The sequence below is a fragment of the Sciurus carolinensis genome, chromosome 3 (genome assembly GCF_902686445.1).
Source record: "Sciurus carolinensis chromosome 3, mSciCar1.2, whole genome shotgun sequence".
In the NCBI taxonomy this organism is placed as follows: Eukaryota; Metazoa; Chordata; class Mammalia; order Rodentia; family Sciuridae; genus Sciurus; species Sciurus carolinensis.
The window spans coordinates 160,554,119-160,567,064 of NC_062215.1; the positions used below are offsets into that span (position 1 = coordinate 160,554,119).

The following is a 12,946-nucleotide window of genomic DNA, read 5'->3' on the forward strand; positions in this document are numbered from 1 at the left end:
CCTTTCCTGCAAAGAAGGTTTTTAGTTTGTTTCCATCCCATTTATTGATTCCTGATTTTACATCTTATGCTTTAGAGGTCTTATTGAGGAAGTCAGTTCCTAAGCTGACATGATGGAGATTTGGGCCTACATTTTCTTCTAGTAGTTTCAGGGTCTCTGGTCTAATGCCTAGGTCCTTGATTCACTTAGAGTTGAGTTTTGTACAGGGTGAGAGATAGGGGTCTACTTTCATTTTGCTACATATGGATTTCCAGTTTTCCCAGCACTATTTGTTGAAGAGGCTATCTTTTCTCCAATGTATGTTTATGGCAACTTTGTCTAATGTGAGATAACTATATTTATGCAGGTTTTTCTCTGTTTCTTCTATTCTGTATCATTGATCTTCATGTCTGTTTTGGTACCAATACCATGCCATTTTTGTTACTGTAGCTCTGTAGTATAGTTTAAGGTCTGGTATTGTGATACCTCCTGGATTTAGTCTTATAATGGGTATCATCAACTATACCAAGTGACAACATTTTGTATATTTCTGTTGGCCAACATTTAACATCACTTTCAAGAACCTGTGTGATCCAACCCCTGCCACGCTATCTAGTCTCATCTCACTACTTTACCTTAGTGCCAACCCTACATCCCTCTGTTCAGCCAGAGTGACTCTGTGGATTTCTCAGTACCATGCTCTTTCTTTGGAGCCTTTGCATATCAATAGGCAGCTTTGCCTGAAAAGTTTAATTCCACTTGTATCTTTTCCTGTTCCAGTTCTGCTCATCTTAAGTATTTCCACAGTCACCTTCTAGATCTCTCTTGTGTTACTCATCTTTCTGACAAAATACCTGAGATGAATGACATATGAGGAGGAAAGACAGATTTCCACTCCCAGCCTTAGTCACTTGGAGCCATTGTTTCTGGGTCTTTGATAAGGCAGAATATCATGTCAGAACCGTGTACTGGAGCAAAGCTGCTCAATTTATGGCAGCAAAAGAAATCTACGAAGGGAGAGAGGAAGGGGCTGGGATCCCAATGTCACTTCCAGGATACAGGCCTATAGCCTAACTTCTTTGCACTAGGTCCCACCTCCTAAAGGTCCCGCCACCTCCTAATAGCATGATAGACTGGCAAACAACTCTTTCACTCATGAGACCTTGGAGGACATTCCAGATCCAAATTATACCAGATCTTCTCAGCCATATCTGGGCCTCTACACTGCTCCATGACACACTAGCCTTTCTTTACATATATTCAACTACTACTTCATAGCCTCTCTATTTGACTACATTTCTTGTTAGCCATACTCTCAGAAACATGTAGTTTGGTACTAGAAATTTCTCAATAATTTTTAAAAATATTAATGTATACATTAATTAATGAAGAAAAATAATTCAAAATATATTGCTTGGCAGACTTATGAGTGTTTATTTAAAAGTCCATCAATCTCATAGCCTCTTGATATGCTTGCAAATAAAAATATTGCCTACAGATTTTAATGTAATGAAAGTACTACAGTAAGCAGTATTTAACTATTTTGTGCTCCTTTTTTCCTAGTAAAAGAAAACTAGCTCCTTACCAGGAAGAATAATATGATGGTTATCAGAGAAAAAGTAATTAGAACACTTTAATTTTAAATAGGGTAATGTGATAAGAGTATAAATAAAATAATTTTACATTGGGTGTTTAATATAGCAATGACAAAGAAGGATACATGTCTTCATGTGTCAATGGGAAGAGGGAATTTGTAGAATTCATAAGTAGACATGAATAAAATTATGTTTGAGTATTTATTCTCACCAATGAAGATATTAATAAGTGTTAGCCTGCAGGATAAAGGAAGCATTCTTTTTTCAATGTTAGTATTCAGATTTGCAAATGACCGTTGTAGGCACAATTCACACCAGGGACATCATGTGTGCTGCCAAACTCACACAGTTAAAGGTGGAGTCTCTGGATCCATGCTGTTTACAAGGCTACATGGATTCATGGCTGAAACCATGGCAATTTACTTAAGAGCCAGGATATAGTCAAAAGTATTACTGACATGAATTGTAATACATATCTTAATTATTTTAGAACACTTTTAATGTATAAAAATTCTAACATAGATTCCAATAATGAATCTAGAACATAATCCCTGTGTATATTAAATTATAATTATTTCCTAACTACGGTGAAATATTATTGGAAATCAAATGAATACTATAAGGAAGCTCTCTTTTTTATTTGTGTAAATAGTATTTTATTAATAAGAAAATCAATAGCAAAATATATTTCCAAAATATAAATTGTTTTCTTATAGAGTTCTATATAAAATTGGGGTTATTTTTGGATGGAGGGACATTTGACTCTAGAAAGTTAAAATTATAAATTTTATTGACTATTTCAAATAGAATTAAAATATGGTTAAAACATTAATCCTCCCATTGATCTGCCACCAAAAAATACTAACCATTATTTTTGAAAACTAAAAGTACTCAGTATAAGCTACTTCTCCAGGAAAATGGTGGATGAGTGGGTGATAAGCCATGGCCCACTATGGTCTTACACTGTGAATCAGCACCCAATTGCTTCTTGGTGGCTCTAACACTTATGGGATCGAGTTCATAATCCTAGTTTTTGTTGGTTTGTTTTGAGCTTAAACATAGAGAATTCCTATGATTCCAGTTACTAACTGATGAAGAATTCATTTTTTCCCCAATAAACCAAAAGCTATGAATCTTTCTTGGACACTCTAGTCAATTATTTTAAATTCTTTGATCTAAGGAATTTGCCCTTTGTCGAAGGGTACCTGTTCTTTGAGTGTAATTATTTTGGGTCCGTTCCTTGGTTTTTATTCCTGTATAACAAGCCTGTGCTTCCCCTTCTCTGTACCTCACTGAGCTTCAGATTGTTTTTAAAGGGTGATCCAGCACACTTTAACAAACAGACTGTGTGTCCTTGTATTAAAAAACACACTTTCCCCATTTAATGGAGATGTTTTTAAAAAGAATATTCTTTACATGGATTGTGCTTGTTCTTAAGAATTTGGATCTATATAAAAGGAAATCCATTCAAAGTATTAGGTCATATTTATCCCAAGCAGGGAATCAGGACACATTTTAACTACTTGAGTGAGTAGAGAAATAAGCAGTTTAAACTGTTGTTTTTGAGCTCCCACACCTGCCACCCCTAAATGTATTAAACCAAGATTTTTTTTTTCTCAGCCTAGAAAGTTAAATAGCAGGTGTAGAACTTAATGAACTGCAGCAACTTGGACTTATTGGTGTGGCAAATAGATTGTGATATTCATTTCCAATTAAAGTTCTTTTGCAAAGATCAATGAAGCACATTTTCACAAATTGAATCACACTGAACTAATAAACAAAATTCTCTCATCCCTGTTGATGGCAAATTATTATTTCCTTAACATTTAAAATCCCATCACACTATTAATTATAAAATGCATGGGGTAGGAAAGATCAAATATTTATTTATTCATGTGTTTGTGTTTTACTTTCAACTTTATAAAAAAGGTAAGGAAAATTAACTATTTGTAAGGAATCCACATAAAAATAGTTTTCCAGACTTGAATTTTTTTGGTCTTGACCCATAAACATTTTTTTATTTACTGAATAACATTCTTTTCCTAATGATTAAAAGATCTGATCCTTCTCTAGCACGCTCCCTTTCCCTTTCCTTTCTCTTTTCCTCTCATTTTCTCTCTAACCCTGCAGGGAGACACTCTGTTTTCTTAATAAATTCCCTTATGTGAAAAAAAAAAAAAAAAGATCTGATCTTTAGTAAATTAGAAAAGAAACTGTTGTAGAGTAACCTTTAATTAATGAATGCATGGTGTACATTTGCATTAAAAACAATGAGATTTTTTGGAAAAAGGAAAATAGTTTAAGACTTTTCCTCTAGAATCATTGAACTGCTTTACAAAAATTAGAATGTTAATTTAGTCACCTTAAATGTCACTAATTTATTCAAAGAATGCTTAAATGTTATTCATTTTTAAGAACCTCATAACCTCTCACCTCCCCTTGATGTTTCTTTCAAAGACTACTTTTGAAGAAATGTTGTACATGTGCACAGTTTTCATTCTGAGTTTTAAATATTTTGATATTGATAAAGAATAACTGAAATGGTGTCACCTCTGAGATACAGGGTATGTTTCCAAAAGGAACCTCTATTTTCAAACAGCTTAAGGGGACATTTGATGGATATGTACTTGCAAGATTTCCTGCCCAAGGAACTCTAGGTCTTAATACTTTTCCACACCATGGTCTAATACTTCAAAAGCAGTTTCCTAGCAGCTCATGAGATGATCTGTCTTTTGTGAACATTTCTAGCAAGAAGAAGTGTCTATCAAATAGTACTACCGAGCCGAGTGGCATTATAGTTATTTTCTAAGTCTTGTCTATGTGATCTCCTCAAAGAGGTTCAGCCTCAGAAGGAAAAAAAAGGTAGAGAAAATATATTTAAATATAAAAAGTAAAGTGAAATTCCTCTCTGACATTCTGTCCATTTCGCTCTTTTCTTCTAATTTTGTCTTTTCTTCAGTGACTCGTCTTATTTTCAGGTTACTTTGGGTTTTTACGGGTCAGTAATTCAATCAGAAAGATTACTGTGGGTGTTTATCAACTTTATTTTAAAAATAAATACAATAATAGAATGCATACATGCATGTGCATGCTTAGTCACGGATAACCATCTACTACCCCTACTTTATAAAAATTGACATTTTAATACCAAATATAATAGAAAATCCTTATTATCAGAGAAAAATAAAGTTCTTTAAATTGAATGAATTTAGCTTCATAAACTTAGGAAATGAGCTTATTTTCCTTCACACCTTGTCACATTCCAGCTCAAGTCTGTAGTTCAACAGGACCAAATGCCTTGTTGCAGCCTATTGTATGAGTTGGGAAGGATCATACTAATTTCTTAAAATACAACACACCTGATCCTAACTACCGATGCTGCTGAGTGTATGTGTTGGTTGGTACTTGTGGGTGGTTTGGTAGTTGGGAGTGGTGCCTGAGAACCCACCTGTCTAGCAAGATGCCAGGTGAAACAGTGATGCTGATCTGTGGACCAGACTTGGAGAATCAGGAAACAAAAGTATTTTCTCCCAAATCTTGACAGCTAGACTTTTTTTTAAGTGGGGGTGAATGGGGAAGTATTATAATACATTTCCTTGAAGAGTCAAAGAAATTAGTCTCTAAAAGTGATGAAATTGAGGGATTATTTGAAGGAATGTTAAATTTGACAATTTAGACCAAATTAAAATTCATTTACAAATTATTTTGCCCTTGGGTCAAATCTTGCCACGTTAAGTAGTATTAGTCTTATTCTACTTGGAAAATAATCCTATCAACATGTCTGCTTGTCTTTCTTTCTTGGTACTAGGGATTGAACCGAGGGTCACTGTATCACTGAGCCACATCCCTAGCCACCCCCACCTTTTTTGCATTTTTTAATTAATATTTTTAACTTATTCTTTTTGGTTATATGCAACACCAGGATCTACCCCTTTTTCTTTTGAAACAGGGGCTCACTAAGTTGCTTAGGGTCTCACAGGTTGCTGGAGCTGGCCTCAAACTTGTGATTCTCCTGCATCAGCCTCCCAAGTCACTGGGATTACAGGTGTGTATCACCATGCCTGGCTACCAATGTATGTCTCTGATTGATCCTTTCCACAATTATTCCCAGACAATTTCCCATTCAATAATAGGGAATTATCAGTTTCCTTTTAGTCACAAATGTATTTCAGTCACAAATGAAGAGTAATATTTGTATAGCATTCCATTATTTTTCTGTTATTAGCATACTGAGATTAAAAGAAAAAAGAGAAATAATAATCTTAAAAGGATAATAATGTCCATTATTGAAGTATTTTGTAATTACCAAAGTGTTCACAGCAATTGAACTGCCCTCCATGAGTTTAAGGATTATAACTTTTTCTCCAAAGTAACAAAGAAAACCCAGTGCATAGCAAATACTAAGAAGTGTGGTGGGTTGAGTAGCCCCCTCAAAAATGTCTGCATCCTAGATCCTGTCAATGTGAATGTATTTGGAGCAGAGGTCTTTCCAGATGTAATTAAGAATCCTGTCTTACCCAGGTGCCATCTAACTCCTATAAGTGTTCTATAGGCATCAAAACAGACACACAGAGGAGATAATGTGAAGATGAAAGCAGAGGCTGGAGGGATCAGTCACAAGCTCAGGAAGACTGACAACCACCACAGTATGCAAAAGACCAGGAGCAGAATCTCCCCCAGGGTTTCTAGAGAGAGTACAGCCCTGATGACTTATTAATTCTGGACCTCTGGCTTCCAGAACTGTGAGGGAGTCCACTTGTATATTTTTTTCCATTACTAAGTATTGAACCCAGGGATGCTCTACCACTGAGGTATATCCCCAGCTTTCAGGATGAGGAGGAGGGGAAGGAGAAAGAGAAAGAGAAAGAGAAGAAGGAGACAGGATCTTTCCCAGGCTGGCCTTGAACTTGCAATCCTCTTGCCTCAGTCTCTTGAGTTGTTGGTCATTGGGGTTACAGGTGTGTACCATCAGGCCCGCATCAGTTTGTATTATTTTAAGCCACCGAGTTTGTGGGATTTTGATATTGCAGCAATAGTCAACCAACAGAGTAAGCAAATTGCAAATATTCATAGAATGACTGAAGAGCCAAAGGAGGACAAATATGAAACAATTTAATCTCAAAGATGAGGTTAGAGAGGTTCAGAGTACTGAATGAACTTGCCCAAGTTTGTTCAGCCCCAACAGAATGAAGTGTGTGCCAAATATCACATCTCTTCCATATCCTGGTGTTGGTTTATTAATACTTAACTAACCTTGACTATTTTTTTTTTCTGTTACAAGTAGTCCACAGAAGACAAAATGTTAGGTGAAAAGGTTGAATATTATGTAGTAGCAATAAGATTGTGACTATCTTTCTCTCAAATAAATTCAGCATTCTTATAAATACTTTATAGCCTCTAGTTTTTCAAGAATTAAAAATGCATATATCATAATCAAACTAGACTATCTGTGTGAGATATAGTCCTCCTGATCAATATAGCTAGATGATTAGTTAATCAGCATGATAAAGAGAGGAAGCAGATGTGAATAAAGCTTAAGAGGCCGCTCCTACAGAAAGACAAAGGTTTGACTCCTGACTCCATCATCTGGGTACATGGAGAAATTAGGCCAAGTTACTTAATTCTTCTGTGTCTCAATTTCTTGAGGATCAAAATTGTAATTCTTTTAAGAAATGTGAGCATCAAAGAGACTGTACTTTATAGCACAGAACACAGACCCAGGCACAGGGTTGTCATTGCTAATTTGTGATTGGCACACAGTAAGAATTCAACCAGTAATTGTTGAATGTATTGACACAAACCTGCCTTTCACCCTTAGAAGATGTTTTAATGGTCTTGATTGATCAAGTAGTCCCATGGCTGTCATATACATTCTAAGTGCAATGCAAGTTATTAACTATCTGAAGTCATAGAAAGTACAGATTTTAGATATCAAAGAAATAATATTTTTCTTTGCATCCCCTCTTGGATCATGATATTTTCAAAAAACTGCTATTAAAAGATCCTGCATTTTCTTGAAAGTAAGAAGGGGAAATCTAGTATGGATTTTTTTTTTCAAATGCTCATTTTTAATTTTTTTATGAAGTTGATTTCTCTTTCCTGATTAAAAGTCTGGAATTTTTCAGTTTGCAGGGGGACCTTGAAAAAGGCCCATCTGGCTAATCAGTCCCTTGTCTGATTGATACTGGAGCATAAGCAGAGTGGGTTAGAGATCATGGAGCAAATGATCTGACAATCGATTAATTCTGTGTCATCTTTGTATATGTTCCTGGATTCTGTGATAGGAGCAGTCTTCTATATAAGAAAGAAATAAAGAGAAGCTATACATCTAGATTATATCCTGAACTCATGTTGGATAGTAGTTCATGAGCATGAGTTAACTAATAATGTTTAGAAGTGTTTATAAAAATTTTGTTAAAGGACATCATGTTGTATCCTAGTATACTTTGGGTCCCCAAACTCCTATAATTTTCTTTCGTGAGTTTACTGAAAGACAGGAATTATGCAAGAGGGCATTCCAGTTAGGCATGAGTGTATTTCAATCTAACATCTCTATTTTTAAATCTATTATTTCATGAAATTTTACATAAAAATTATTCATAATAGTCCAAGACTTTTCTATTTATCTTTTGATGATGTCATTATTATTGCTTAGCTCTAATGTGAGTTGGTATTTTCTTAGAACTTCTTAATTTCATAAAAGCTTAAGTTTATGTAATTATTGCTATAAAAGTTAGCATCCATTGATTACTTATTAGGTTCCAGACATGGTAGAAAGAACTTTATGTATTTTTTCTTACTTAGTGTGTATTTTTAAAAAAATATCAGCATTGATCAATTATACTGATCAATGGAATTTACTGTGATTTCCTGCAGATACACATACTGTACACTGATCATATACACACCTTCTACTCTCACCTTTTTCCCAGAAAACTTACCAGCCCCTCTTCTACTTTCAGGTCCACTTTTTGTTTGCCACATATGAAAGAGAACATGTGATACTTGTCTTTCTGGGTCTGGCTTATTTGTCTTAACTTGATGTCTCCCAGTTCCATTCAGGTTACTGCAAATGTTAGGATATCGTTCCTCTTTATGATGGAATAATACTGTATTGTATGTAGTTATCATATTTTCTTTATCAATTCATCTGTGCACAGGCAAAACTTAGGCTGTTTCTGTATCTTGACTATTGTGAGTGAGACAGTAAATACGGGTATCTCTTTGTATGCTGACATCATTTCCTTTAGATATATACTGAGGAGATGTGTAGCTGGATCATATGGTAGTTCTATTTTTAGTTGTGTGAGGAACCTCCATACTGTTTACCATAGTAGCTGTACTAATTTGCATTCCCACCAACAGTGTACAGTGTTTCTTTTTCTCCACATCCCCCTGCCCAGCATTTGTTATTTTAGCATTCTGACTGGGGTGAGATGCTATCTTATTGTAGTTTTTGATTTGCATTTCCCTGATGGATAACCTACAGAATGGGAGAAAATATTTGCCAGCTATTCACCAGACAGAGAATTAATATCCAGAATATATTTAAAAATCGAGAAAAGTCATCCAATTAAAAAAATGGGCAAATGATCAGAATAGACACTTCTCTAAAGAAGAAATACAAATGGCCTACAAATATGTGCATGGTGTTTTAATGCTTGAAGTGACCTTTCAGGAAACTAACCTAAATTGTTCACCGTATAGATACAAAAACTGGGGCACCGAGAAGCTAGGGTACTTGATTAGCCAAGTACACAAAGATGGTTAGAAATTTGTCCTTGTAGCATCACATCTTTGTGACAAAAAAGAACAATAGCAAATCTGTGATGCAGAAACAAAGGAGGTTTCTCATTCCATTCTGAGGCAGAGTTGCTTACAGAACAAAGCTGCCTTTGAAGCCAGGATTGCTCCATCTCAAATCAGCTCTGTGGGACACAGAGTGCAACAGGATGGGGCCAGCACAGCAGAAAATAAAGTTCAGAACCTCTAAAATTATTTACAGTTCTTTGGTGCCAGTCCTTAAAGGATCATTACTACATTTTATGTATCTCCCAGTCTTGTCTTTGTTCACTTCCCTTTGATATTTCTGGCAAATCAGTTTAACCTTCAGCATTCTCTATTTATTCTACTTGATTAAATTAAACCAGTAGATTGCATAGAATCAAATAACATTTTCTGGGATGTGAAAGAGCAACCTGAAGAGGTTAAAAAAATGCAAATTGAAATCAGTGGATGTTTGTATACATTACTTTGCCGAATGTCCAAAATACATTCATATTTGGATGATGGGAAAGAAATCAAAAATTTTCTAGAACAGAGAGTTAAAAATTTACCTACTGTGTATGGAAGTTTAAAATATAAACTGCTTAGGGGGAAAAAAAGATGGAAAAGGAAGTTTCAGATTGTGGCATTTTTGTCTTTGGTTGATTCTTGTTGAAGCCCTGCCTTGGAGTAGGATTTTCTTCGGAGAACTGTCCCTGGAGTATAGAAATCAATGCAACACTGCCCTGTGATGTGTCCTAACCTGATGAAATATCACAAGGCTATAAAAGAATGAATGCTTTTAGCAAAGGTCTCAACTTTGCCCCTGTATCATCAATGAGATGTCAAGTTGAAAGTCCAGGTATGTGGAACCATTAGAGAGAAAAGGAAGGGGAAATAGATGAAAGAGGTCAGAAAGTGGACAATTTAAAATAAAAATGTTTATGGGACAAGCACAGCTAGATCTTTTAGCTCCATAGGAATAGAGTTGGGGATAAATTTGGAAGATTGATATGTTACAAGTAAATGAAGGTGAAGTACCTTATGACCAGCTCTCTAAGCAGGACTCATAGAGGGAGATCTGCATCTGGGAGTCTTATTGCAAAGGACTCTTATGAACACCTGAAAGAGATGAGAGAAACAGATTGCACAGAAAAAAAAGTTCAATGCAGTGTCAACAGAAGTTCAGTGGATCCTACAGGAAGCTCTGGAGATAGAATGTCTTTTGAAACCTGTCCCAAATCAAAGCAAGAACTTGGGGCTTTTGACTCCTGTGTCAACCAATCATTCTGCACTAGCTGGCCTTAGGAAGGGGGTGATTCTTGACAAGGAAGCTTCTTTTAGTCAAGGGTTACTGCTGAAGAAGGACCCAGCCGTGCTCCAAAGAAGCAGCACTCCTGCAGCTTGGAAAGTGAGTGGCCCAAAATGGGAGGTACAGATGGGGTATCATAGCATCCTCTGGAGCCCACCCTGTGCTTTTCAGATGTACTTAACTTCATAAAATAAATTCACCCTCTTTGGGAACAGCACCTCAAATATTCTGGTTAATCTCTTTGCTGAAGAAACTTACAGGAGGAGGTTTCTTTAATAGAGACTGCAGCCCCCAAATTGCAATTATTCCTACACTCTCACTGATTCCCTTTACCATCATTCTATATTTCCATCACCCTTGCTCAGCATCTCTGTAGGTCTGGTGGGGGGACCTGGTCCCTCAGTGCTGAAGTATCTGAGCACCTAGTCACCATGACTTTTTCAGGCTGCAGTAGCCTTGCTTGTCTGTTTACTGCCAAAACTGGGCAGAGGGAGAACCACAGAATGCCAACGTGGGTCAGCTGAGCCCCAAGCATACTCTTTGCTGCTTCCTTTTATAAGATCCTAACCCCTTCCTGATCATCAGGATCAATTATCTATCCAGGTTGGTGAGTCCTCTGACTACTTGAAGCCTACTGACTTGAAAAGCCTGAAGTGCCCAGGTGGCAATCATAGCTTAAAATTTAATATAACTTTTACTGTGTCCCTTATTGAAGAATTTTCCTCTGGAAACTATATCTACAGTGCATGAAGTTGCAGAGCCCCTTGATCCTGTCCTTTGTACACTCTTGTGGTACTGGCTATAGATGTTGGCTAGATTATACATCTCCTTCAGTATACAGTTCCCTTTCCTTTCAGCAGATCCAGCACTTCTCCAGGTGGGTCATGCTGTGATCTGGCTCTAGTTATTGGCCAGATAGCTAGAAGGGAGGGTGAGAATATATTCTGGCGGAGGTAATTATTGCCTCATAAGACTTAGGACTTTGAATCATCTGTAAATAAAGAGAAAGCACTAAAATTTAAGAAAGGCAAGGTCCACTTTCCATCACCTAGAAGGTTCACAGAAATCTGGAGAATCATTGAAAGCAAGAGAACTGCCTAGGTAAATAAGAAAGAACTCCAAGTTGTTTCTTCAAGTAAGTAAGAATTTCAAAATAACACTATGGAAGAAGATATAAATTTCTACCTTTCATCATCTAAATAAAAATAAAAACTGCATACGGTTATTCAAATGATGGTTTAGACTGGTGTGCATATTTCAGTTATGCATTTCTCACAGCCTTCTGGCCTGTGGTCCAGGGATAAGCACTGACTTGGATTTACATAGCTATAACCCCTGACCATTGCTGTCATGTAATGTTTTTTCCCCTATGATATATTTAGATAAAAGGTCTCTTTAGGTACATTTTATTATTTTCTGGGTAGATACTAGGGACATGGTCTACTGTGGCTTTTTTTCACAATTGCAGAACAGTCTTATGCCCACAGCCATCCTGTCCTTTATACTCCAAATCAATTGAGGAGTATCTTTAAGATATAATGTTGTCTTCACCCTGCTACACCAGCTCTACCATTCTGATATTATGGGAGGGTGAATAAAACAACAGATCCCTTGTGGATATTATCTACAAGGAAGCACATGGCTGTAGAGAATGATCCAGTGCTGGTTCACACTGGCTCATGAGAGTCCCCTGTGCATATATACCTCTTCCCAATCCTGCATTCAGTGATGTTAAATTGGTAGTTTGATTTTGATGATAGTGAGAATATATGTACTTTGGAAAGCAACAGACACTATGATTCAAGGTTCTTGTTTTTTCTTTTGTTTCTCTTTTTAAGCTGAATATTAAATATTTCTGCTTGAAAACAAGAGATTTAGAACAGGTGACTGAAGAATTACTTGAGGCCTTAAGATAAACTTTTTTTTCTTGCAAAGAACTTAAATTACTTCTAGAAATTAAAAGGCTATTTCTTCAAAAGAACATAACTAGTGCCAGAGATTATGCAATATTTTCTTAAACAGGTACAAAGGCAAATGTGATATTCATTTTTTATGATTTGAAGATACACCTCACTTCAAAAAGTATATATGGGTGAAACCCAAAATTACATTTCTTCTATTTATAAATAATTTTTTTTAGTTATGCACTCTGAAAGGTAAGAAATGATTGATATCATTCATAAAAGTAGAATCTATTTTGAATTGATGGTATATCAATGTCCTATAATGTTCCAGAAAAGTTTCTCTAATAGAATTCCTATAGTTAAGAGATTAGATTATTGGTCCTATCTTTCCT

At 36.0% G+C, this 12,946-nt stretch overlaps 1 protein-coding gene and 1 long non-coding RNA gene across 2 annotated transcripts in view; one reads left to right on the top strand and one right to left on the bottom strand.

The window, feature by feature from the left end:
* The window catches only part of Spag16 (sperm associated antigen 16), a 1,066,789-nt gene that overhangs the window by 971,669 nt on the left and 82,174 nt on the right, over nt 1-12,946 (top strand). The window lies entirely within an intron of this gene.
* The window catches only part of LOC124980735 (uncharacterized), a 30,054-nt gene that overhangs the window by 7,189 nt on the left and 9,919 nt on the right, over nt 1-12,946 (bottom strand). The window contains exon 2 of the long non-coding RNA XR_007107864.1: nt 10,380-10,460. This is a non-coding gene — a long non-coding RNA (uncharacterized LOC124980735). The remainder of the gene's footprint in view (nt 1-10,379; nt 10,461-12,946) is intronic.